The sequence below is a fragment of the Microcaecilia unicolor genome, chromosome 11 (genome assembly GCF_901765095.1).
Source record: "Microcaecilia unicolor chromosome 11, aMicUni1.1, whole genome shotgun sequence".
Classification (NCBI taxonomy): Eukaryota; Metazoa; Chordata; class Amphibia; order Gymnophiona; family Siphonopidae; genus Microcaecilia; species Microcaecilia unicolor.
Window position 1 is genome coordinate 181,442,769 of NC_044041.1, and position 21,659 is coordinate 181,464,427.

Below are 21,659 nucleotides of genomic sequence, written 5' to 3' on the forward strand. Positions count from 1 at the left end.
AGATAAGTGCAAGCTGTTTTTATTATAAAAATAAACATTTGTGAGGTTAAACATTTGGAAAAAAAAGTTTTAAAAAAGTAGAAAATCATGGAGGGTTTTCTGGACTGATGAGTCAGTCTTGAACTACAATAACGCTGACAGACAACAAAATTTCAATTGAATCTGCAGCGTTGGTTTCTGAGGTCCTTTCCCTTCGAAAAACAACAAAAATCTGAAAGAAATGGTTTCACTGTCAAAATTGTCAAGATCTTTGTGTGCTTTGTCAGGTTGGATACAAGATCTTGATAAATCTTTATTCGGTAACAGCTTGAATATTTGCACCAGACCTTGACTTGGTGCAAGTACTCAAGCCAAGTGTTAGGTGGCAAAACGTAGACTTAAGCTACCGTAGTATTCTATAACAGCAACTACACACGATATTGCCATTACTTATTTATTTAGATTTTGCTCACACCTTTTTCAGTAGTAGCTCAAGGTGAGTTACATTCAGGTACACTGGATATTTCTCTGTCTCACGAGGGCTCACAATCTAAGTTTATACCTGAGGCAATAGAGGGTAAAGTGACTCGCCCAAGATCACAAGGAGCAGCAGCGGGATTTGAACCGACCACCTCTGGATTGCAAGACCGGTGCTCTAACCACTAGGCCACTCCTCCACTAGCAACATTCTGTGTAGAATCTCAGGTAGTAGCAACATTCCATGTTCCACTGCACTAACCACTAGGCTACTCCTCTACTAGTAACATTCCATATAGAAGCCTGCCCTTGCAGATCAGCAATGCGGCCGCGCAGGCTTCTGTTTCTGTGAGTCTGACGTCCTGCACGTACGTGCAGGACGTCAGACTCACAGAAACAGAAGCCTGCGCGGCCGCATTGCTGATCTGCAAGGGCAGGCTTCTATATGGAATGTTGCTAGTGGAATAGCAACATTAACATTCCATGTAGAATCTCCTATAGTAGCAACATTCCATGTAGAATCTCAATGTGAGTTACATTCAGGTACTCTGGATATTTCTCTGTCCCAGGAAGGCTCACAATCTACGTTTGTACCTGAGGCAATGGAGGGTAAAGTGACTTGCCCAAGATCACAAGGAGCAGCAGCGGGATTTGAACCGACCACCTCTGGATTGCAAGACGGTGCTCTAACCACTAGGCCACTCCTCCACTAGCAACATTCTGTGTAGAATCTCAGGTAGTAGCAACATTCCATGTTCCACTGCACTAACCACTAGGCTACTCCTCTACTAGTAACATTCCATATAGAAGCCTGCCCTTGCAGATCAGCAATGCGGCCGCGCAGGCTTCTGTTTCTGTGAGTCTGACGTCCTGCACGTACGTGCAGGACGTCAGACTCACAGAAACAGAAGCCTGCGTGGCCGCATTGCTGATCTGCAAGGGCAGGCTTCTATATGGAATGTTGCTAGTGGAATAGCAACATTAACATTCCATGTAGAATCTCCTATAGTAGCAACATTCCATGTAGAATCTCAATGTGAGTTACATTCAGGTACTCTGGATATTTCTCTGTCCCAGGAAGGCTCACAATCTACGTTTGTACCTGAGGCAATGGAGGGTAAAGTGACTTGCCCAAGATCACAAGGAGCAGCAGCGGGATTTGAACCGACCACCTCTGGATTGCAAGACGGTGCTCTAACCACTAGGCCATTCCTCACTTAGCGCCCACTACTGAATTGGGACCCACACATTTATGTTTATTAAAATTTAAGGCTAGACAGGGGAGTAGTGTAGACAGCATGGGGGGGGGGGGGGGGGGTTCGATGAATGTCAAATATAGAATTTATTAATAAAAAGCTCACTAATCGATTTGGCACCATATTTTGGCAAAAATGCCTGCCTCAGGAGTGTAAATATACGGACATATTACTAAAATACATAAGGCCAAGCCTGCAACAAGTATTCATACAAACATATTAATAAAATACATCAAGTTAAAATGCATGAGGCTAAAAACAATAAATGATTGAGACATGTACAATTTGACATAAAAGAGAACTTACAAAGTAAAAGAAAAACAATACAAATAATGAATATTTAAAAACATATAAAAGTAAATAAATTAATACAGAATTGAAAACAACACTTTACCTGGAGCTCTTTGAGGCTTTTTCCACCCACTATTATTAATATATTAGCGGATGTCTAATGCAGATGGTAAAATTATGTCTTACCTGATAATTTTCTTTCCTTTAACGCAGCAGATGAATCCAGGAACTCGTGGGTTAAGTCTGCCTACCAGAAGATGGCGATAGAGATAAACAACTAAATGCCAGACGGCCAGCCCCTTCCTCAGTTAGTATGTCATTCGTAAGCATTTACCAAGGACAAAAATATGAAACCAACAACAAGAAACCATCCTCACGATCAAAAACAGAGAACCAACTCAGAACTTCGAAATAACTGCAACTTGATCAAGAAATCGGAATCCCTTCCGTATTCCCATATCTGTCTGAACTCTGCAAAAGAGAAACCGGAAGGAAAAAATAGCCACACTGCGCGGAAAATGAAAAACCTGTCGGCTGAACCAGGGAGGGATCCTGGATTCATCTGCTGCGTTAAAGGCACATTTTAAAGAGGCCTCTAGCCTTCTGTCCTGCATATCCTTGAGTGCCACACCACCTTCCACTGGAAGAGTAGTCTTCTTAGTGACCACCGTCACCAGAGCATCTACCCTAGGTAGAGCAAACTTCTCCAAACTATCCGCTGAAACTGGATACAGCCGGGCCATAGCCCTGGCCACTTTCAATCCCCCATCCGGATCCGCCCACTGGGCCAAAATCAACTCTGCAATAGCTTCATGCACCGGAAAGGCCTTAGAAGGCCGTCCGGTACTAGCCATCTTGGGGTTGACCACCTGAGAAGCTGCAACCTCCGGGTCCTCTATATTCAGAGCTTCTAGCACCTGAGAGATAAAGGAGGACAACTCGTCCTTATGGAAAATCCTCACAGCGGAGGAATCCTCTGGTTGGTCAGCGAGGACACCGTCCTCCGCGTCCTCAATCCCCATCTTTTCCGAGAGAGCCACCACCGAGGGAGGTGCAGGCGACTGTATGCAGGACCCCTCCTCAGACCCCAAAGAGAGCCTAGGCTTCTTAAGGGAGGAGAAATCCTCTGGGGAAAAACCCAAAAACTCTTGGTTATTCCCAGACCCCCTGAGAGGATCAATGGCCGAAGCTGTCACCGCCGCGTGAGGGGGGAGGGGGGCAAGGCCCTTTTCAACAAAAACGTCTGATGGAGTAACAAAACAAACTCCAGCAAAAATCCCTCCCCCCGCAATGGAGGTCGCCGCCAAGGCCCCCACACCACCAGCCACCGTGCCTGCCGTCCCCCCTGACTCCCCTACCTGTGTAGCAGAAGTTTTACCCAAAACTGCTACCGGAGCCGGCTCCGCCACCGCTCGCAAAATGGAGCGAGAATAGCCAGAATCTGGGCGGGAAAGCACTGCAAAGGCCCAACACCGAATGCCGTTTCCCACATCGGGAACAGCGTTTAACCGCCTCCGCTGCCATCACCCGCTCAAGAACAGGAACCCTGCAGGACTTACCCCGGACCGGGAAAGCGCGGGAACTGACAGCTGAGCCAAAGAAGAAAACTCTCCGACTACATGTGAGGCAGGCTCAGACAAGCAGGCAACAGAAAAGAGGACTTGGACAGCAGAAACACAAAACTGCTCTAAGCAAAAAACACACTCTCCTGTGCTTCTCTGTTTCTCTTTTTTAAAAAAATACATTTTTTTTTTTTTTTTTAGTGAGGAGGCAGGAACAGACAGGGAAGGAAAGGAACAGCAAAAGCCTGTTCAGAGGGAACTTGAGGTGTAGCAGAGACCCAGCAATTTATGCTGCCAAAGGGGACACCACCAGTCCGCCACCCCCGGCTCAAACTGGCCACCGGCCCAGGAGCACCCTCAGAAGCCTTGGATCCAGGAGCTGGAGAAAAAGCCGTCCACCACCTGCTGGAGATAGAGACATACTAACTGAGGAAGGGGCTGGCCGTATGGCATCACTGCCTTTAGTATGTTTATCTCTATCTCCACCTGCTGGTAGGCGGACTTAACCCACCAGTTCTTGATCTGCTGCAAGTGACAAGGAATTACAGCTACTACTAAGCACATTTAAGTTTTGGCAAACTGCTCCAATTGAGCAGCACTGCTCTGGAGGGATTAGGGGAGGTTGCCCCCTTAATCCCCTAGTAGTTCCCTCCCCCCCTCCCAAAAAAACTGGCAAGGGATACCAGTCTGTGTTAGCATTTATGTTCTAATGGCAAAGAAATGTGTATATCTACTACTATTTAGCATTTCTATAGAGCTACAAGGCGTACGCAGCGCTGCACAAACATAGAAAAAGACAGTCCCTGCTCAAAGAGCTTACAATCTAATAGACAAAAAAATAAATAAAGTAAGCAAATCAAATCAATTAATGTGAACGGGAAGGAAGAGAGGAGGGTAGGTGGAGGCGAGTGGTTACGAGTCAAAAGCAGAGTATACATGTTCAGGTCAGCAAGTCCCTCCCCACACGTCCTGCAACGCAAATCCCACACCACTCTCATAGCCCCTCTCTGCACCGCTTCAACTCTTCCCACAAACCCGAACACAATACTCCAGGTGGGGCCCCCACCAACGATCCATACAGGGGCATCAACAGCCCCTCTCTTCCCAGCACAAATATGTTTATATGCTGGTTCTCAACCTGTTGAAGTTTTCTACCTTTTTTTTTTTTTTTTACTTTTCTCAAATGGATGTTTATATCGAAGGCACACAGTCCATTTTTCCTATATTTTAGAGCAGCTTCTACGTCAGCAGAGTCTGTTCTAAAATACTAGTGAAACTTAGATGTTCTGATCTGGACGTTTCAATTCCAACTTCTACGTCCTTTCTAAAATGGAGCCGAAAGTTTTCTTACTGATCCGCTCTTGCTTGGAGGACGGATACGATGACCAAAGGTCAGGTACGAACTGCAGAAACCAGGCGCTGAATGAACCAGAGAAAAGCTGCAGAAGCATCATAAAGTGAAACACCACCTGAGTGGCCATTTCAGAGAGAGAGAGAGAGAGCGAGATGAAAATAAATAACCTCTCTCTTCAGTGCAAAAGGTTAGTGGTCCCGTCAATCAGGTTTCATTGTTTAAACACTATGCTCTTGCATAGGATGTAAACATAAACATAACCTACTGCCTTCCTCCTTCCATTCCTGTCTCTGCACAACACGTAACAAGAAAACTAAACCTCCAGGAAGCTGCGGCCTGTAAAATAAAATGCTTTATATGACAGCAGAGATAAATCAAGCTTTTTAATTTGTCATGAGACTCTGCAGTGCAACTAGCCATGTGTTAACACTTTATTTATTTATCCACACAAGATCCCACTATCATCTGTCCTGGACTGTCAAGCCAAAGAAAAAAAAGGTCCTTTCTGACAAACTAAAACACTATAAAGTATCTAATAAGAATTTGCACCACATGGAACAGCTGCAAAACACAAACCCCATATCATTATTTTTTTTTTTTTTTGTTACATTTGTACCCCGCGCTTTCCCACTCATGGCAGGCTCAATGCGGCTTACATGGGGCAATGGAGGGTTAAGTGACTTGCCCAGAGTCCCACTAGAAACATTCCATGTAGAAGTCAGCCCTTGCAGATCACCAATGTGGCTACGCAGGCTTCTGCTTCTGTGAGTCTGACGTCCTGCACATACGTGCAGGACGTCAGACTCACAGAAACAGAAGCCTGCGCAGCCTTCTACATGGAATGTTGCTAGTGGAATAGCAACATTCCATGTAGAATCTCCAATAGTATCTATTTTATTTTTGTTACATTTGTACCCCGCGCTTTCCTACTCATGGCAGGCTCAATGCGGCTTACATGGGGCAATGGAGGGTTAAGTGACTTGCCCTGAGTCACAAGGAGCTGCCTGTGCCTGAAGTGGGAATCGAACTCAGTTCCTCAGTTCCCCCAGGACCAAAGTCCACCACCCTAACCACTAGGCCACTCCTCCACTTGGCTAAAAAAAAAAAAAAAAAGAAGTCATATCTGCAGATAATCTAAAATATTCAGAACACTAAAAATAAAAGCACATTTTCATCGCCTATTGAATTACTGCTGTGTATTAAAGATGCATATATATTTTTTGAAGACTCTCAAACATCCAAACGATGACTACAAAACTGAAAGATTTTATTTATTTATTTATTGTTTGCATTTGTATCCCACATTTTCCCACCTCTTTGCGGGCTCAGTGTGGCTTACAATAAGATATGAATAATGAGAATACAGTTGTTACAAATTGGTTATGGGTTACATTGTACAAGTTATGCGAGATAATCGAATTATCATTAGGAATATCACAATGGGACATCAACAAGATGACAGCAGCATCTAGAACTCAGAAATCAGCATAGCCACATGGTTAGAAAAGTAGGCTACAACCAGGGAAGCCAGGCAGGGGTCAAATACCGATTCTTCCACTGACACCCCTGGTGATATTAGGCATTGGCCCAGGTACAAACTTTAGGCTAGATTTAGAAATGTGTGTTAAACACATTTTACTGAACGTTAATGTGATTAATTTGATTAGTAAATAGATCCTATTGATATTTGTCGGACTTGTGTAAAATTGCATTAACATGTGAAACATTAGCACACATTAGAAAAACTAATCAGATTAGAAGCCTCAAGAGCAGGTAAATATCTACTCTACTTGAATGTACTTTCCTTAAGATTGAGTTCAGAAAAAGGAATAATTAAATTCAAATCCAACTGACATTATGGGGAAAAAAAACAAAAATGACTCCCCAGGACAAACTGACAAAACTGCATTTATCTACCCAGATAGAACAGTGAAGGATGACAGCAACCAGATGGATAGAATCAACAAATGCAGATCAAAAGAATACCGCTGGACAACCACAGTAGTGGAATGAACACCAATATCCCATGGGGAATCACACAGAGTCAGAGAGTGGGAACGGAGTCAGGCTGTTCAATACAGACCAAAGACGCCGAGTGTAAACTGTTGATTTTAATAAAAGATGACTCTACACGGTACCATGTTTCGGCACTAAAAGTGTCTTCTTCAGGCGTGTACACAAATACAAATAAAAACATATAAACATCTAAATTGTGAACCAAAAAATAAACATTGCCTATTTTACTATAACAAATACAGACAATATGTTAAAAATACAATTCCAGAAAGGACAAACAAATGTGAAACACTGCCTTTGAAAAACCTGTAGGTTTCAAGACAGCAACCAGATGGATAGAATCAACAAATGTGATGCATGGGGAGCCTTAATGCACATCAAAAGAATATCTACATACACATCCCCTGAACCCCTCCTCCTTGTGTACACAAACTTACTACGCATCTGAATTCCAGGACACAGAAATAAATCCCCCACACGCAAAAAACAGTAAGATGAAACCTCTTTTATTGGGTCATGGTTTCTCAACCCAGTTCTGGGGGAATCCAAAGCCACTCTGGTTTTCAAGATATCCACAATGAATATGCATGAGATATATTTGAATACAATGGAGGTGGTGCATGCAAATGTATCTCGCGCATATTCATTGTGTATTACATGAATCATTGAAATATTATTATTAACAACATATCTGAAATTTCTTTACACACCTTAATAAAACTGCATAATAGCACGGTCCTATCCCCCCTATTTTTCGAAGTTAACCATGCTGATAAATTTCGGTGAAACATGCAGTCGTGTAGAAACTAAGAGGGGCATTTTCGATATGACGTCGAAGTCCGATTTTGGATGTTTCGCACAAAATGTCCAAATTCCGAATAGGAAAGCAGGTCATTTTTGAAAAAGAAAAACGTCTCTTTTTTTTTCAAAAATACTATGTCAAACAAGGTTTTGCACTTTGGATGTTTTGTTTTTCGGTCCACTTTTGAAAAAAAAAATGAATAAGTGCAAAGCGTACAGATTCTTGCCATTGGGATGTAGGAAGAGTCAGCATTTTTAGTAAACTGGTCCCCCATACATCCTAGGAAAGCAATGGGGCACCCTAGAGGGCACTGCTGTGCACTTCATAAAAATGCTTCTAGGTACACATTTCACCTTGTCCCCCGAGACTCCAAAACCCATCTAAAACCCATTGTACACCACTACAATAGCCCTTGCGGGTGAAGGGGGCACCTATATGTGGGTACAGTAGGATTTTGCTGACTTTGGGAGGGGTCACAGTTTTCACTACAAGTGTGACAGGTAAAGGGAGATAGGGACCTTGGTCCCCCACTCCATAGAGCACTGCACCAACCACTACACTACCCCAAAGACTAGCATGCTGCTCTAATAGACCTGATTTTAACTTCTTAGGTTGTCATAGAGGCTGGTAAGTAATTTTTTTTAATTCACATTTTTGGGGGGTGGGAAGGGGTCACTCCTGATTCCCTCCAGTGGTCATCTGGTCATTTAGGGCACCATTTAGTGCCTTATTCATTAAAAAAAAAAACAGGTCTAGCTCAAAACATCTTAGCTTTAGTCCTGGACAGTTAGTTTGTTCCATTATGGCTGAAAAACATCAAAGTCTTAGAAACGCCAAAATCCCGTCCTTAACATGCTCCCAACACGCCCCCTTGAGATTTGGATGCACTGCAAAAGAACAGCATAGATACATGTCTGTAAAATAGGTTTCAAAAATACTGATTTGGATGTTTTTGTGAGAAAAACGTCCAAACGCTGCTCTATGCCACTTTTTAGACGTTTTTGTCTTTTGAAAATGAGCCCCTAAGAGACTAATCTGCTAATCAGACTGAGAGCATTTGGAGCATGGATCACAAAACCCCGTGTTGGAAGTTTCCAGCGTGTGCAATAAAACAAAGATAAAGTGATAACAGTTTAAACAAATGAAAACATTTTGAAAGTTGTATTCAACTTTGGATTTACGAGCATTTGTGATGACCGGGATGTAGGGTTTGTGAACTGCGTCATAAACCGATTTTTTTCATTTTTTGTTGGACTGTCTTACAATCTTAAGATTAGTTTTTCAAACAATGACAATTTATCAGAATGGTTAACTTTAAAAAAAACAGGGGGGATAGGGTCATAAACATAGTAGATGACGGCAGAAAAAGACCTGCACAGTCCATCCAGTCTACCCAAGAAGATAAATTCATATGTGCTACTTTTTTATTTGTACTGTCCTCTTCAGTGCACAGACCGTATAAGTCTGGCCAGCCCTATCCCCGCCTCCCAACCACCAGCTCTGGCACAGACCATATAAGTCTGCCCAGCACTATCCCTGCCTCCCACCACCAGCTCTGGCACAGACCGTATAAGTCTGCCCAGCACTAGCCCCGCCTCCCAACCACCGGCTCTGCCACCCATTCTAGGCTAAGCTCCTGAGGATCCCTTCCTTCTGCACAGGATTCCTTTATGTTTATCCCACGCATGTTTGAATTCCGTTACCGTTTTCATCTCCACCACCTCCCGCGGGAGGGCATTCCAAGCATCCACCACCCTCTCCGTGAAAAAATACTTCCTGACATTTGGTATGATCGGTCGTCCTATTAAGTGTTTTTATTAAGGTGTTTAATATGATAATAAAGAAATTTCAGATATGTTACTACTAATATTTCAATGATTCATGTGTTATACATTTTGATAATCATTGTACTTATGTGGTAACCCTGTGTTGTAGGTTGATGCATATTCATTGAGGATATTTTGAAAACCAGACTGGCTTGGGATTTCGAGGATTGGGATGAGAAGCCCTTCACTAACTTAATATATTTTTTGACTACTTATCAAAGGCCAGAACCTTCCTGCTGAGATCAAGGGTTCAAAAGACATGCCATTTATAAGTATCAGACAGTCGCCTTCTGATGGTTTGTTTAATGCTAATTATCAACATCAAAACTGCATTAAAAAAAATAAGAGTCTACTACAGCAGTGTCCAACCTCGGCCCTCAACCAGCTGGGTTTTCATGATTTCCCCCATGAATATGCATAAGATCTATTTGTATACAATGGAGGTGCATGCAAATAGATCTCATGCATATTCATACCTTCTGGAAGCTACTGAAAACAAATCTATTCAAAGAGACTTATAACAAAAATCCATCACAAAAGACTTAATATCTAAAATGCATTAGAACAAACTAACATGTTTTCATCAATCTGATTACTTAATTCAAATCAATGCTATTGAACGTTTTATTGTGTTCCATTCTTATACACCTGTTATGAATTACTCATCTATTTCTCCTACTCATTCGTTACTTAATGTTGCAACTAATTCTTATGATATTTCCATTTATCGTCATTGTAGCACCTCTCTGTATTATTACTCCGTTAATGGTGATCACCATTGCGGCATAATGTAAGCCACATTGAGCCTGCAAATAGGTGGGAAAATGTGGAATACAAATGCAGGAAATAAATAAATTGTGAAAATCCTGAAAACCCGATTGGGTTGTGGCCCTCAGGGACTAAGGTTGGACACCCCTGGTCTACTATGATGGCACACTAAAACAGTGCTTTTAACCCAGTCCTTTGAGCACGTTCAGCCAGTCAGGATTTCAGGATATCCACAATGAATACGCATTAGAGATTTTCATGCACTGCATCCTCAGTATGCATATTCATTGTGGATATCCTGAAAACCTGACTGGCTGGGGGATGCCCCAAGGACTGAGTTGAGAAGGGGTGACGGGGTGGCATGATACAAATGTTCAAATATTTGAAAGGTATTAATCCACAAATGAACCTTTTCCGGAGACGGGAAGGTGGTAGAACTAGAGGACATCAATTGAGGTTAAGGGGGGCAGACTCAGGACTAATGTCAGGAAGCATTTTTTCACGGAGAGGGTGATGGATATGTGGAATGCCCTCCCGCGGGAGGTAGGGGAGATGAAAACGGTAATGGAATTCAAACATTCATGGGATAAACACAAAGGAATCCTGTATAGAAGGAATGATTCCACGGAATCTTAGCAGAGATTGGGTAGTGACGCCGGTAATTGGGAAACAAAACAGGAGCTGGGCAGACTTCTACAGTCTATGCCCTGATCGTAACTGAATAGATAGGGATGGGCTGGAGTGTAAATTTTAAGGGGCTTCGATGTTAGCTTTAGAACTTTGTACAAGAACAGTATAGTACTGGGCAGACTTCTACAGTCTGTGCCCTGAGAAAACTCGGGTATAGTATCACATACCATATAAAATGAGTTTATCTTGTTGGGCAGACTGGATGGACCGTATAGGTCTTTATCTGTCGTCATTTCTATGTTACTATGAGACAAACTGCACTAAAACATTTGTGTGGCTGCAAGATCACTCTGTCCATGGAGAAATTAAAATTGCTTACCTGTAACGGTAGTTCCCCGTGGACAGATGATCTTCCAGCCACACACGTCTGTGCAGGTATTCCCACTTTACTATAACTTTTGCACCTGTTAGCCCCACCTCCCATCAGTTAAGTCTTGCAGCTGGTGGCAACTCTGGAAGGGTAACATTAGCATATGGCCATTAATACATGAAATGGAATGGCCATTTTACATATGCAGTAAAAATGGCCTTGGCTCGTGGGAAAAACCCAAGTAAGGGCGCCATCAAGGCCACTTTTTATCACAGTTTAGTAAAGGAAAAGTTCTCTAGCACCAAGGCAGCTACAGTAAAAAAAATCCAGATGCCAGAAATCCGGACCACCCGAGAATCCAGACCTCCAAAAATTGAGAGTTTCAGACCACCCGAGAATGCGGACTCCCTCCCATCCTCTTCCCAACACGGTGGCGTATCTCTTTCTTTCCTGGCCCTGCCTGCTTGCTCTACGAGGACTTCCTCCCAAGTTTATACCTCCCTGCACAGTCAGGTGTCTGTTTCCCCACACCTGGCTCTGCCCGCTTGCTCTCACCTGTTCCCAAAGTCTTCATGCTGTAGCGCCAGAGGCAGCCTTACTTACAGGCTGCCTTCGGAATTCATTGTGCCTTTCCCCTGACCCGTCTGCCCCTTCTGAGGCAACTTCCTATTGCCAGAGGGGGTGAGACAGGTCAAAGGGGAAAGGCATGGTGAATGTCGGAGGCAGCCTGGCACTACAGCATGAAGACTTAGGGAACAGGTGAGAGCAAGTGAGCAGAGCCAGGTGTGGGGAAAAAGACGCATGATCATCCTGGGAGGGAGGCATAGCCCTACATTAGATCGGAAGCCCAAAAGTGCAGGAGGAAGTACCAGATCAAAAAAAAGAGCGAGAGATTTTAAAGGCCAGCCAATCTTTTAACTAGACCAAGTGAAAAGGTTATTTTGATTCTGTGAAAAGGAGGCAAGAATTACATCATTTTAAAAGACTTGAATTCTGTGATCAATATTGAATCCTCTAAATTAGTGACTTATTTTCTTTTGGAAAGAAAAATATTTTATCACTTTCTTAACCCCCCCCCCCCCCCCAATTCTCCTTCTTTAGCACCACCCATCATTGAGAGTCACTCACTTTCTTTTAGCCAAATTGGTAAGATCTTCTATGTCACTTTTGATTCAAAGTTAACATGTCAAACTCAAACTGTCTGTGTCTGCCTGATAATCCAAAAATCCAGACTGACCCCAACCCTGAGCAGTCTAGATTTTTGGACTTTTACTGCATTTAGATACTTCATTGCATAAGCTTAGGTAGCAAGGTTATATAGTTGCTGTTCCCGACATAAAACAGCAAAACAAAGAAAAGCAGAAACAGAATGGACAATTCAGTAAACTATACTTTGCTTTAGCACAACAATCTAGTCAGTACTTTTCTATACTAGTCTTGCTCCCCACTAAAGCACAGCACAATGAACATGCAAACCACAAGCGAAGTAATTGCTCCCAATGTTTAAAAATAAACAAACAAACCTGTGCTAAAATTCAGTGCAGTTTTTACTCTTAATGCTGCATCTTCAGCATGGGAGCAAAGGGGTCAGCTGAAGTGCAGCACCACCTTAAATGACTCAAAAATTACTGGTGGACTAGCACCCTCTCATTCATCCCCCCCCCCCCCCCCACTCCTCTAATGCTCCTGACACCCCCGAACCACAAAAAAAATCTCTGGTGGTCTCTGACCCCATACCCACTCCAAAGATTTCCCTGGTTTCCCAGTGACCCTTGGCCCCTGCTGCCCCCTTCCCAAGAAATTCCTTGGTGGTTCAGGGAACCTGCACCCTCCTCAAACACTGCAAGGCTGAAGAGGACCCCTCACCCTCCCTGGACCTCCCCAGACCCCCCTGTGTACCTTTAAAGTTGGGAAGTCTGCTGCCATCTTAGAAAATGGCAGCACCTGTCACCTCACAAGAGGTACTGAGAGACCTTCTTGGTTCCCTGGGGTATTTTTCCGAGATACCAAGTCACATGCATTCGGGAACCCCCTCCCCCTCCCCTGCAGTGGCCCGGTATCTGATCTCTCCCTCGTCCTCAAGCTACCCGTCCCCACATCCTACCTTCAAACTTGTCTATAAAGCCACAGGGAGCTGCAACACTTCAGACAGGTCGTCCCGCGACCGGCACTGCAATTTCCCCCGTCTCCACCCCGCCCCCCTCTGACGCAACGCCTTTCCTTCAGCCGGGTCCCGCCCCTCTCTAAGACTATTTCCTGTTTCCGGTAGGAAAGGTGGAGGGAGGGAGCAAGGAGGTTGGGTCAGGGTGTCCGAAAGTCGTTACGTCACAGGGAGGCGGGACTCCGGGGAAGGCACGCTCCAGGGCAGGACCTCACTAATGGCTTCCATAAAGAAGGTTGAAAGGGAGGGGTGAGGAGCGATAGGCATACGGGAGGTGGGGGTAGGGTGTTGTCTATGGCTGTTGGCTTCTGCTTTGCCTCTCAGCGCATTTGATGTTGTTATATCGGGGGCGACTTAAGAGCTCATTGATGGCCCCGACTTGGGGTTTTCTGGTAGGAAGTGGCGCAGGACTGGTCTTTGGAAATTTCTAAGCAGAGAGCTCTGGTCCAGGGCCAGGGTTGCCAGGTGGAAAAATTTTTTCCCACCCAAACGAGCCCAAATCCAGCCCAAAACCCGGCCAAAGTCAAACCCCGCCCCTGACACCCCCGCCCTGCCATCATCAGCCCCGCCCAAAACGTCACTAACCCCGCCCCAGGGTTGCCAGATGGGCGGTTTTCCCGCCCAATTGGGCGGTTTTCCGCAACCTGCCGCGGGAAATTTTTGCCCGCGGCGGGTTGCGGTTTTTTGGGCTGTTTTTTGGGCGGCTTTTTCGGCCGCGGGGGGCGGGGTTAGTGACGATTTGGGCGGGGTTAGTGACATGGGAGGCGGGGCCAATGATGGGGGAGGCGGGGCCGGTGATGGTGGGGGCGGGGTTGATGACGGCGGGGGTGGGGGTGTCAGGGGCGGGGTTTGAGTTTGGGCGGGTTTTATGCTGGATTGGGTGGGAAAAAAATTTTCCACCTGGCAACACTGCCCCGCCCCCTGCGGCCAAAAAAAAAACGCTTTAAAAACCGCCCAAAAGACCCAAAAGAAGCCCAAAAAACCGCAACCCACCGTGGGCAAAAATTTCCCGCGGTGGGTTGCAGAAAACCGCCCAATTGGGAGGTTTTCACCTGGCAACACTGTCCAGGGCCGCCATTTGCAATGAGGCTTCAGTGCGTTCAGTAAAGGGCATCACAAGCCTGCTAAGTATCTTCTAGACACCTGCATTGTGCATGCTTACTTATACTCAATAGACCCACAACGGTTACACGAGTCTAATACATTTATTTATTGCATTTGTATCCCACATTTTCCAACATCTTTGCAGGCTCAATGTGGCTTACAATACATTATTGTATTACTTAACGTAACTGTATTTTTATTTTTTGTTACAAGTACCCCACTCATGGCAGGCTCAATGCTGCTTACATGGGGCAATGGAGGGTTAAGTGACTTGCCCAGAGTCACAAAGAGCTGCAAGAAGTGAGAATCAAACTCAGTTCCTCAGGACCAAAGTCCACCACCCTAACCACTAGGCCACTCCACTCAATTCTAACAATCTTCCAAAAACAGATGAGACTTTTTTTTTTTTCCAGCCTTCTGAACAGGGGCGTAGCTACGGGTGGGCCTGGGTGGGCCTGGGCCCACCCAAACTTAGCTAAGGCCCACCCAGTTTCTGTGACCGCCAATCACAGCTGCAGTCACATCACATGCAAAGTTTGCAGACGTGGAAGGCAGCCTCCGGGAGTCAGTCCAGCAAACAAGCAGCAGCTCTCCCGCAGCGCCTCTGAGTCTATCTTTATTGGCTGGGAGTCCGTCGGCGTTGGGAATCGGGGCGGGCCAACCTGGACCTACTTCGGCGGATGACGTGGCCGCGGCGCGCACCTCAGGATCCGCCATCTCCTAGCTCGTGCCTCGCGGTCAATTCTGCAGTGCAGTATGATGATGCCGGTGCCTGCCCAGTGACCCCGTGTCCCGCATCAACAGGTCTCCCTCCATGCTGTCATAGCTAAGCACAGCATTGAACTCCAGGACTGCGGGCTGGTCTCCAGGCTGCACTTTGCACCAGGTGACCGTGATCTTGGGCCTCATCGGGGGTGGTATTGGTAGACCTCTGTACTCTGTAGGGAAGCTCAAACCCAGGTAAAAGTTGTTTTGTAAAGCTGGTGGACTTTTGAGTGAGGGTGGGCTCTGTCTGCATTGCCCAGGTTAAAAAATAAAGTTTTGTATTTAATTCATTGTGGGTTTTTGGGTGGAGATGGGCTCTGCAGTACCCAGGATGTTGAAAAAAAGGGTTTAATGCTAGTGTGCTTCTGGGTGGGGGAGGAGGTGGGGAAGAGCAGGGCTGATGCCAGACAATGGGGTACGGGATAGGGTAGGGCTGGCACTAGTTACAGGGAGGGGTAGGAAATGTTAGGGCTGATGCTGGGTTATATGGATGGGTGAGTAAGAAAGGGAAGGGTAGTGCTGATGCTGAGCTATAGGGAAGGATGGGGGAGTAGGGAAGGGTAAGGCTGATTTTGGGCTACTGGAATTGATTGGGGGGGATAGGAAGGGTAGGATAGGGCTGATGCTGGGCTATGGGGATGGATGGGGGTAGGGAAGGGTAGGGCTGATGTTAGGCTACAGGGATGAATGGGGGGGGGGGGGGTAGGGATAATTTCAAAATTTTGGTCCTTTATTCTGTAATGGATCAGGGTTGATCTGTGTTCTGCATGTGCCTGATAGATTCTGCTGGCATGTGGTTAGTGTCGGATCTATATCAGTCTGACTTGTCTGGCGCTGTTGTGTATATTCACTGCTTCCTTTTTAAAGATACTGTCATTGGTATTTGTGAGTTCAGAATTGTTGTTGTTTAGGTTTGCAGCATAGGCTCTGAGAAGCTTCTTCGCAGGATTTAGTGTTACTTCAGTATTGGCACTGAAGGAACTTTGTGTTGTTATTATTGAGGTACTCCCGGAATTTGAATATATTTTTCCTATGGTAAGCTGTAAGAGGAAACGTTTTGTATGCTAGATTCCACAATAGGTGGGGAAAAAAATCTTGATGTTGACAGTGTGATTTTGCTTATTTCATCAGTGAGAAATCTGGGCTTTGCTTCATGCAGTTTTTGATGCGTTGAAGGTTAACATTTGTGAAAAATGTAAATTTATTAACGTGTGTAAATGAATTGATATTGAAATGAAAGTAAATTCTGTTGAGAGCAGTTTATATTTCCCTTGCTTCCCTTTAAAAAAAGAAAAAGAAAATTATATTTGGGCTTTTTTTAGTTCTGCCACAGACTGCAAATTTCAGTGTGCCATCAACATGAACATTTGCTATAAATCAAAGTTTGAAGAATATGTGCCATTGCTATAATTATTTTGCAGGGTATTTTCATTATAGTAAACTGGTCAAGTTTAAGTTATGGGATAATGTAATTATATTTTAAAAAACAGTGTTTCCATTAAGTATGTATGTGGTTTATGTTGATGCAGGACAGTTGTTGGGCAGATTATTTATTTAGAAATCCGTCATCAAGTGTACTCTAAGGCATTATTTAGTACTATCCCAAGAAACATACCTATATACAGACCCCCTGATATTTAGTGTTAAACCCAGATATTCAATTCCAGCCATTTCTGGCGTCTGGCATAGAATATCCAGTTTCATGTTTGACTGTGGCAACTTAGCTAGTTAAGTCAATATTCAGTGCTAACCCATTAAGTGTTTAGCGATTAAAGATAGGCCTGCTATTTATGCGGCCTAATTTAACCGCTAAACATACTTGGTTTGGCACTGAATACCCGAGCCTAGCCAGCTATGTTGCATGATATAGCCAGTTAGTGGCTAGCTGCTAAACGTGGATATTCAGCAGGAGACGACAGATGATCTCCTGCTGAATATCCATGGTTATGTGCTAAATTGCTATTTAACTGGCCAGGAGCTGTTCCTGGCTGGTTACATAATTTTGAATATCAGGCCCATAGTGCCCACCCATATTAGCTCTGGGCCCACCCAAAATGTCAGGTCTGGCTACGCCACTGCTTCTGAAAACTCAATACATCGTCAATAGATCTAATAACTGGAGGCAATTTATTCCACTGCCAAATCAAGAAATAAGAGTTAGCTTATGAACGAGCACACTCTAAAGAAAAAGATCTGGCATTATGGCAAAGGGCAAAAGAAAATGCCTCTCACCCACCCTGACAGGGAAACAATCGTCCAGAGGTGTTACTTGGCAACTTATCACAGACATTCCTTGGTGCCATACCATGAAGTGCATGCACTGTACTTCTCACATTTAGGTTCCCTTTTACTAAAGTGCAGGCTAAATTCTAAGGCCGTAGGTAGATAACACGTTTCGTAGCACTTAGACAGACATTAAGCTTTAGTGAAAGGGCCCCTTACTGCCTTTGAATTTGTTTAAAAATAAAAACTTTTTGTGCCTTGTACCTTTATTTTATTGTTGTGATTCTGAAAAAAAAAATGACTTTCCTTTTTAACCACTTCCGAACATATCCCAGCACTAAAAAATACATTTTATTTTCTAGCACATGGGTAGTGCATTCTGATCCCAAAATTACAGTAGGCTGCCTGAGCATACCCTGTGCTAGTAGGTTTTAACATGTTAATAAAAGGACCCCATAGATATAAAAAAAAAAAACTTGGGGGCCTTTTTGTACTCGAGCTTTGCAAGCACTAAATACTACATGTCCATTAGTGCACGCTAAGCTTGAGTAAAAGGATCCCTTAGACTGCGAGCCTACTAAAGACAGGAAAGTACCTGCATATAATAAACAGAAAGGTGAATCCATGACCCTTTACCCTTTAAACTAAAATCCTCATTTACAACCCCCCCACACACACACACACATAAAACCCCACCATTGCGCCAGTTACAAATGAGCCTCCTTTGAATAATCAGTACTAAAAAAGAAACTTCATCTGCAAGCATTTAAAAATACCCAAAAAAACAAGTTTAAGGAACTTACAAAAGTGCAGATAACGGCTTAGATTAGTGAGTAATGATGCCACCCTCTTGTTCCATGAAATAACTTCTGTTTTCCCGTAAAGGAAACCATAGATTTCTTGTTTATAAATATTTCTTAAAAAATACAATCTGGAAGAAACAATTATGCAGGAACAGAATAGACATTGGTACAATAACCCTGCACCTTCAATATAAATCTTTTGCTTTTTGTTTGTAACGTAGCAGAGCATCTTCCACACAAGCTGGCTTCAGACCCTTTGACGCAGTTATAGCGTTTCACCAAGTGCATCATCAGGGGTTTATCGAACATAAAAATAAAACAGCACAGAAGTCTGATATCATCACTATACCTCTGCCCCCCTATTAAAACCGAAATATAATCAACTCTTTACCTTGTTGAAGATTCTAACATTATTTTGGCTTCTTAAACAAAGTAGGCCACAAACTGCACCACATTTATTTTTTTCTGCTTAAATGTCCAAACTCTTATGTTAACACAGTGTCAATCGGAAGAGATATCGGAAAAAAAATATGTATCCTATATAATAAAACTCACCCTCAACGTTCTGAGGACACTGACATCACTTCCTTCATGAAGGGTTCGTGGTGGTGAAGCCACCAAAAGCACCATGTCTCTGGGCCCCACCCTCGCGTCAAACGTGATGACGTCGAGGGCGGAGCAATGGCGTCAGTGGCTTCAGAACCAAGAAGGTGATGAAGGTGCGTTCACGAGGTGCGAAGCAATGGCGTCAGTGGCTTCAGAACGACGAACGGGTGGGTAGGGAGGAAGGGGGAGTGTTGGGGAGGAAAACCTTGCTAGCGCCCGTTTCATTTGCTCCAGAAACGGGCCTTTTTTACTAGTATATATATATTTGAATAGAAATATCCTGATCTGGTGCTCTGCAGAGAGTGGTTTGAGTGTGTGTGTGGTATGAATGAAGGTGGTATGAATAAAGGTTGAGCAGTGAGATTAGTGGGTTTTATAAAGGTACAGATATTTTGTAAGTGGTATAAGAAATGTTTGATAAAGTATTTTGGGTAGATTTTAAGAGTGGATAGTGGTTACTAGTAGTGCCAATCTAGAAAATTTGGGCGATTTAAAATAATATGCATCAAAAGGTCTGACTTTTTTTGGGCTCACCTCCGCAATGCTTAATTCTTAGGCAAAAAATAAACTCAAAATGGCCGCTTTATATAGGCGGCTACGTCAGACACTGTGCTAGAGTATAGCCTATCAGGAAAGCGGGATCTAAAGGTGTGTGCTCATTCATACTATGATTGGCTAAAAAATCTCTCACTTCAAAACCCAGTCAGAGTGGAAACAGCCGATATAGATATTTAAATCAGAAAAAATGGCACCACTCGATTCTTCCGTTCAACCCTGCCGGAGACAGTGAGATGCATATTATTTTAAATCTCCCAAATTTTCTAGATTGTTACTGCTTTGATCAGGGAGATTTCCTTTTGTATATGCTATAGTTTTTTTACTAGTAGTGCAACATTCATTATTTGACTGTAACTAGATTGAAATTAGGATACTCATTTTTGTTGTGATGCATATTCATTAGAGATAACCTGAAAACCTAACCTGTTTGTGACACTCAAGGCCTGAACTCTTGCATCCCTGTGCTATGGAATAGGAAGACTGAGAAAACTGGAAAAGGAGCAGTAAGAGGTGGGGACAGTAAGAGCATAATACTTTATCTATGACAGGGGTTGAGGTTCTCAACCCAGTCCTCAGGGCGCATCCAGTCAGTCAAATTTTCAGGATGTCCAGAAGGAATATACATAAGATAGATCTGAATACAATGGAGGTAGTGTATGCAAAATTCTCTCATACATAATCATTCTGGAAATCCTGAAAACCTGACTGGTAGGTGTATCCAGAGGACTGGGTTGAGAACCACTGATCTAAGCTCTTTGAGGATAGGAAAATACCTTCTATAACTGAATGTAATTCACCTTAAACTGCTAATGAAAAAGTGTGAGCTAAATCCAAAGATGATTGGCATCAATGCTTGGGTTCAAGCCAAAAGGTAAGGACAGAGCGACCTAGAGTGGGAGATAAGTGCAGGAAATGTTTACAGACAACAGTGATCTGGGCAGAAAAACTTTATTAAATAGAAAATACATGGTGAAGGAAAATTTTATACAGATAAGTTTATACATTTTTGAGTAATTTACAAATCAATACAAAAAAGTTATTATTCAGTGATTATACTGTTAATTTAAAGTGCAGAATTTTAAAATGTTTGTGAAAATTAATGTTTTTTGCACAGACTCTTCCAGGAGTATCTTTCCCATGACTCAGTCTCCTTTAAATATGTCACTCTTAATAATTTGTTTCAAGATTTCAAAGAAAAGCATTTGTTTTCAGTTTCACTTGACAAAAACCCGAAGTCTACTGTTCCACTTCTATAGGCTCACCGAGCAGCATTCACTAACTCGGCGTGGCTGCACACACTGCTGCTGCCCCCTGGTGAAAACTTAAAATAATTCACTTTTCATGTTTAAGGTATCACGTTCTCATCAATAAATAAAAGTAAAACAAATCTTCCCAATGTGAAAATTTCTTGGCCCCCTTGAAATGGAGACAAAATCAGAAGTGGAAGGTAGGTGGTTAAAGGTAGCGCTAGCCATACTCATTTTAAGCACTACATATGTCTAGTAGCACTATAGAAATGATTAGTAGTAGTTAATCTTGCTTTTAAAATTCTCCATATTTTTTCCTACTTGGTTTAGGGGCTCATTTCCAAAGCATTTAGACTTACAAAGTTTCATGTAACTGTAAGTCCAAATGCTTTGAAGATATGCCTCAATGTGTTTGATTATGGTCTATGATATGTAACTCCTACATACTAATAAAAAAAGCTGGCTCTGAGAAAGGGAAAGGCACTGTTTGTGTGGATCAACCATCCCATTTACTGCTTTTCTTATACAGAATTTCTTTCAGACTTTTCCTTGGGTTCTAATGGATAATCTACATTAACCCATTAGTGCCCAATGTTCCCATATGGGATTTTATTATGGGAACGTTTGGCACTGAGTTAAGCCTAACTGTATGAAAAGTCCCTCTGGCTTTGTTCCTGCTGATCATGGCTTTCACGGTACAGGAGTGGAGGAGTACCTAATGATTAAGGCAGCAGACTGAGAACCAGGGAAACCCAGTTCAAATTCCACTGCTGCTTCTTGTGATCTTGGGCAAGTCACGTAACCCTTTCTTGCCTCGGGTACAAATTTACCATCCCCTTTTACAAAGCTGCGCTAGCGGCT

The 21,659-nt window shown here is 43.5% G+C and overlaps 1 protein-coding gene across 1 annotated transcript in view; it reads right to left on the reverse strand.

The window, feature by feature from the left end:
* LOC115479816 (serine/threonine-protein kinase PAK 4-like) overlaps window positions 1–13,476 on the reverse strand; it is a 309,742-nt gene extending 296,266 nt beyond the window's left edge. Inside the window, exon 1 of the mRNA XM_030218033.1 lies at window positions 13,436–13,476. The gene's annotated coding sequence lies outside the window, so the exon portion shown is untranslated. The remainder of the gene's footprint in view (window positions 1–13,435) is intronic.
* Window positions 13,477–21,659: the final 8,183 nt, after the last annotated feature.